At 37.5% G+C, this 6,434-nt stretch overlaps 1 protein-coding gene across 3 annotated transcripts in view; it reads right to left on the bottom strand.

The window, feature by feature from the left end:
• The window catches only part of LOC122812364 (beta-1,3-galactosyltransferase 2-like), a 320,010-nt gene extending 313,843 nt beyond the window's left edge, over positions 1 to 6,167 (bottom strand). For all 3 annotated transcript variants that reach the window (XM_044084797.1, XM_044084796.1, XM_044084798.1), the window contains exon 1: positions 6,030 to 6,167. The gene's annotated coding sequence lies outside the window, so the exon portion shown is untranslated. The remainder of the gene's footprint in view (positions 1 to 6,029) is intronic.
• Between the last annotated feature and the right edge of the window lie 267 nt (positions 6,168 to 6,434).

Here is a 6,434-nt window from a genome sequence, read left to right as displayed (position 1 = left end):
TGATTACAGACTAATACTTGGGAAAGGTAAAGCTGATAGGGTTTCTATATCAGGGGGACCTTGAATGCCAAAACAAAGTAACTGCATGGATTTTTCCCACCTGCTAGAGGAAGTTATAGGTGGGCCCTAGTGGTAGCAGATGTATTTTTATTATGGTTAGATGCAATTCTGACTAAACTGTACAGCTCCCATTACTATAGCGCGATACTAAAACTAATAGACAGTGCTAATAACCCAAATGTTAAAGGGCAGGTGATAAGGGAAATATGTAAGGTGCTAGGAATACAGCAGCATGGGAGTTGGCGATGGAACACAGAATACCATTAATGTTCAATAATGATTTTAAACTTCATTGTTTTTGTTAACAGAGTCTTAATAAAGACATTTAGCTGAAGAAGTTGCTCGTGCAAATGCAAGGATTACAGAATTACGCAGTTGTAGTTGTAATCATCAACGGGAAAATGGGAGTCTCTGTTGCATTTGGTCTATGATTTATGTTTTCTTTGTTGGCAGAAATAATTCTGATTTAGTTTGTGTTATGATTCTGCTGCTTGAACATTTTTTTCGATATTTTGGTTAAGTGGGATTGGTGGCAATCTTTGCCTGCCATATTACTTATGAGGGGATGTAGTCAGCTACTTTGGAGTCTTTGCTTGGGGTGCAGTCAAATACTCTATTCTATTACACTAGTGACTACTAACCAGATATCTTATATAAAACCAAAGATTCTGAAAATACAATTCTAGCATGTCAGAAGGATATTTTCGTGTGACATAATCTGTCAAATGGAAACATGACCACAAGAAATATTTTTAGAGGGGTTACAAGAAATAGTGCTGCTAAGGAAAAAGGGGAGTGTGACAGATGTCAAGCTACTTGTCTATGAGGACTCATGCAATGTATGACAGGTGTCATTAGATGTCACACTTTCTTGCTTTCGATACTTTGATGAGGTACCCACCTGAATGACAACTTTCCCGATCCCTGGCCCACTAGTCAGAGTAACCCTTTTCCTTGGCAGTCAGGACAAGCAATCAATACTATACTTCCCAAGAAGTCACTGAAATCAATACAATATTTCCAAAGAAGTCATTGGAATCAATACTATACTTCCCAAGAAGTCATTGGAAGTCTGCCAGCACTACAGGGAACATCTTGTAAGGAGCAATAGATTCAGCTGGCAATATGAGCTATGCCAAGGGTTAGGGTAAACTTGTAGGGTGGCAAAGATTAAATGGGTAAGAGGTGCATGAAGTACTTACAGGGGTCATTAAAACACAACAAGCATGTGTCAGTAGTGAATGTTGGTTTGAACTGACTGTAGCTTACAATGCATACATGAGGAATAAAGGTAGAAAATATATATAATTATGATAGAAGATGAATTAACAAACTAAGCTTTGTTTTATGGTGAAGCAAATACACTTTGGTGTAAATCTGGAACAATCTAGGTCTGCGTGGTCTTGTTAAGATAAGTTCACTGAAGCCCAAACTGCTAGCTTCACTATTCTCGTATCACAGTTGACTACCGTGGTCAGTAAATGTGCTAACACTATTTTCAAATAAAATGTGGTGGTGGTGATCGGGGGGGGGGCATCATTCCTCTGTACTCCCAGCATGAAGGCTGTAATCTCACACCCTTAATCTCTGGAAATATTACCTCTGAGGATGCATCATCTTGGTAAACAAAGAAGTATATTATTTCCCTTTTATATCAGCTGGTGCTATAATACTGCAGATAGTATATTTAGATGTCAATGGCTTGGGGACAGAGCCACCACATTACTAAGTGTAGGTCAATATCGCTCCCACTCCACAAAAAAAAAATTACAATTAATATTTGCATGAGTTAAATGTTTACAGTGGTCTACAAGCTGATGGTAGGATTGTCCAAAATAGACTGGCTATAAAGAGACCTGAAATGAGAGTTATCCTTACTTCTCAGCTGTGCAGATTTTCACAGAATGTGCAGATTTCTGCCTCATATTTTTGGTCTGTTCCTCATAAAAACTGTATTTTCTTCATAAATCACTAGAATGATCTGAGGATTAAAATCACTAAATAATGACATGCATTTGAGTTTCAGACTTCATATTCTTCAGAAAATGCATGTTAATACAAATCGTGTTATTCTAGCAACTTCCTAAGTTTATAAGAGCAAGATTTAAAGTGTCCCTATTTTTGGGCCTTTGTCCCCCCCATTATGTCAGGCTTTGTCCAGATTTCTTGTAACATGCCAACAGTTCCAGCACTCTTTTCTTTTAATTTTTTGGCAGTGTTTGTGCAATGACTTATCAGTGGAAAACAGAAGTCAATCTGTTAAATATTTATACTATGGCTGAAGAAGAGTTCACTGGCATTCTTTCACTTTTATTGAGTCATGCAATGTCCAGTTTTATTCTGAATTTCAAATACAGCAGCCTGATTTATCACAATGTGTTAGATTGTGCAAAATGGCGCTGCACTTTTAGTGTTCTTCTCTACTGTAGGTCAGCAGTGAAGTTGCTGTACCTAACTTGTAGTGGTATGAGGGCTGCAGGGGGCTTGACCTCTTCCAAACAAAAATATATTTTTTCTGCTTTTTTTTTTAGGTATAGCTTTCAGACTGAATATCTAGAAAAGTATACTGATGGAAAACAATTTGGAGGTCTATGTACATATATACATAACCTAAACCAGTCAGAGAAATACTAACAGGTCTCCTGAACTGGACTGCCTGCAGACAGAGCATAGCAATGAATAATTAACTCATCCCTGAGGCTCATGCACAGTTCATTTAGCAAGACATTCATTCATTCATTCATCATCCATTGCCTGATTTATCCTACTCACAACTGGCAGGGATAAGGAGCCTTCTGTTCTAGCAAGCACAATATGTGGGATCTAATCCTGGAAAAGAACTTTATGCAAGTAATCATGAACACTTGACCAAGTTAAGTAAACAGGGTGGTATGAGACCATGACTTAGGGATAAATGGCCGCTTGGAACAGAAGAGGTTTCAGTGGTCAGCTATAGGTGCATCCAGCTTCAAAATAATTTTAGAGCAATTGTTATAAAAAAAGTAATACATACAGGAAATATATCTATATGGGAAAATAGATGCTTATGCTCCTAGCTATATGCAGGAACGTCACTCCCCCAAACAGAATAACGTAGAATGTTTGAAGTAACAACAGATTTAGAAAATGGACAGGGACCCACAAAACCTCTTACATTTCTTTCCATGTTTCCCTGTGTCTTTACTGCTGTAACACATACTGACAAACACAAGAGACAGAGACTGCTGGAATGCCCTCCCAACATGACCAAAATAATCTCGTTACAAAGCCATTAATTTAAAGAAGTATAACTTACTTATTATTCCTATGCAAAGCTGCATAATTAAAATTAAAATCTGCATCACTGTCCTTCCTGTTAGAGGGACAAATAAACTTATCAGTGCAGCCATGATTGTATGAATGTAATAAAGCACTTAGTACGGCTGATATGTCTAACTTCTGGTGACGACTGTATGCACTAGCTACTTTCTTTACTTTATTTTTGCTTTAATTACAGAAAAAAATGTAAGAGTAGTTTCATTAATATGAAATGTCCATATTATAGTTGTCACTCACCGCTGTGCTGTAGACCTACAGGTAAATACAGCTGGCAGATCTATCTGTATCTTTAAATGTATGACAACAGGGAACAAGAATCCTGCCCAGTAAATATGTGGGTGTGTAAGAAGTCACTTTCCTGAGGTTCAGCTGTCAGATGAGGTCATTAGTGGATCATTGTGTATCACGTTTATTTTTATTACGTCAAGAAGGCAGAATAAACAGAGATATCAGCATAATGAATCCTTTGCACAAATATCTGAAGTGAGTGAAAAATCAAAAGTAGCAGTCTCTCCACCTAAACAAAAAGAAACTGTATGGTTGTTCAGCTGTACATTTGATTAACTCAAGAGATTACACTGAATGAATGCAGACGTGTCATTATGTTAAGGCGAATAGATATTTTTGCATAGCTGCATTCATCACTGTGATTTGTCTTATGCGGTGAAGCAGACTACAGTTTCCTTCTTAAACAGTTAAGTCTTTCTGTGCCTAATGTTTTCATTTTGTTTTGGCATAAAGTTATTACATTTTACTGTGGTAATATCCTGTGTTAATAGTCATTTCTTCATAGGTTCATAGGTTCATAGATTAGTACTAAGCTAACTGCCCTTGCGAGCCATTTTAAGCTTAGCCAATTATCCCTTATGGGGCTCAAACCCTGCACCTTGTGTTTGTAAGGCAAACACCTTAACCATTAGGCCACCCTCCCAACCCCGCTACTCTACTTTCCTTGCTAATATTGGAAAGCTGCTGTATTCTCCTATAGCTTATATTTTTTATACCTTCTTGGAGATTTTTTCCTTTGGGACTTTCCTGAAAGGGAGCAATTCTGCTCAGTAAAACCCTCCTGGTAAAAAAAAAAAGTGATTCTTTTTATGGTTTTATGCATTCTTTTATTCAAACTTCTACTGAAATCAGGAAACCTTAAAGGGCATAATATGATCCGAAGCTGTTGAATATCCACTTTTCTGAACAGGGAAAGTATTTAATTCTAATCCTAGCACAGACTTGTCCTGTTATGTTTCCTCCTTACCTTGTTTTGGACAATGTCGACTAGTGATGGATATGTAAAAACCTGCTCTACATTTGGCTACATTTTATTTAATTCGCTTATTTTCAAAGACTGCACTTATCTGTTTACCAGCTTTTCAAATTCTGCTATATGAAGACACTGAGGGGACACTCTATGCATGTGCTTGACAACAGTTTTGGCACCCTTCATTCAGGCAAGGACTGAAGAAAAGACACATCTCACAGTAACAAAAAATACCATAGCTTGGAATCCCTAAGATCCCATCACACCTAGTTTAAGATAAGTTTGTTACTAGCTAATTCTAAAGCTCTGTGAACAAAAGTTAACTGTTCATCTACAATCTGGGCTTGTTCTCTAAGAATAGAAATACATTCAGTTGGTCATAGTTGTCAACCTCTCAGTGCAAGAAATCTGGACATAGCCTGGCAAAATGGGGGGACAAAGACCGAAAAATAGGGTCATATTTTTAATATTGCTCTTATAAACTTAGAAACTTGCCAGAGTAACATAGTTTATTTTTGCATGCATTGTCTGAAGGATTTCAAGTCAGAAACTCAAATGTATGCCATTATTTAGTGATTTCAGTCCTCAGATCATCCCAGTGATATGCCAGAAAACCACAAATTTTATGAGGAACAGGCCAAAAATATGAGCCAAAAATGTAAATATTCTGTGAAAATCTGTAGAGTTGAGAGGTATGTAAATTGCATAATGAAACAATGTAGATGAACCTGCCTCTATGTGTCATGAAGCCTGGGTCCATTACCTAGTCTCATAGGTGCTGTCAAACTTTTTTATTCTAACAGTCAAACAGGTCTTCTTATCTACTAACCATACTGTCTGTGTTGGTCTTGTAATCACCTACTTACCCATTAGAACTAGTTATTACTTTGATTTATTTCTAGATAACCTGGGAACAGCCGTTGCAAGGTCCCCACACTGTCTGCGTCTGACTATTAATAGCTCTTTAACAGAATGTCACTGCTATGCTTTGCAACCCCAACACCATTACCACCCTTCTACCACATTTTTACCATTGTCAAACAACTGTAACTTCCACCCCGGGGAGTGTACGATTAAGAGTATATCTCTGTTTAGTTGCTGCAGCAACAATTTGGTAAACTATTTTCACACCAATGACTTTGAATTTATCTAATCTCTCCTTTTTTCAGTTTGGTTTTGGATCACGATAACATCAGCAGCGCTTTTCTTATTGCATCAGTATTGTTCGGTGTCCTTACAGCACACTGAAGCCTGCACACATTCTGTTCAAAAAGAGAGAGATGTTCAACAGCTGATCGAATTCTCCTGAGAAACAAAAGCTCCTCTGTTGTATATTGTGGTAATGCAGTTATACAGTTACTGAAACAAAAATGCACATTATCTCAACACTCACCCCTTCCTTAGAAGAACAGGTGGATGACCACTCAAGAAGTAAGACAAGCAGGAAGTCCAGACAGATTAGCAGTCCCAATTTGGTGCAGCCTCCTTGTAAAGTCAGCAGTAGCAGTCAATCACAAAACTCTTGAAAGAAACAGGCACCTGAATAAGTGATAAAAAAGAAAGATATAAAAAAATAATAATCTATATACCAGTAGAATAGGTAGGGTGGAGTGAAAGGAACGCCTCTCTTGAGTACAAAGTGTTAGAGATTGTGATCAACTGATTCTAATCTTCTGAGCATGCCAGCATTACAATTCCAGTATTGCTCATGCAGTCAAAAATGGGTGTTGCTGCACTCTTTTTGTTCAGTTATTCATTTGAGTTATTGCTGCTTAATTTTCTTAATTGGGCGAGTTAG

This window comes from Protopterus annectens, chromosome 9.part0 (genome assembly GCF_019279795.1).
Source record: "Protopterus annectens isolate FY-2018-M chromosome 9.part0, PAN1.0, whole genome shotgun sequence".
In the NCBI taxonomy this organism is placed as follows: Eukaryota; Metazoa; Chordata; order Ceratodontiformes; family Protopteridae; genus Protopterus; species Protopterus annectens.
This window is presented reverse-complemented; position numbering and strand designations above follow the sequence as displayed.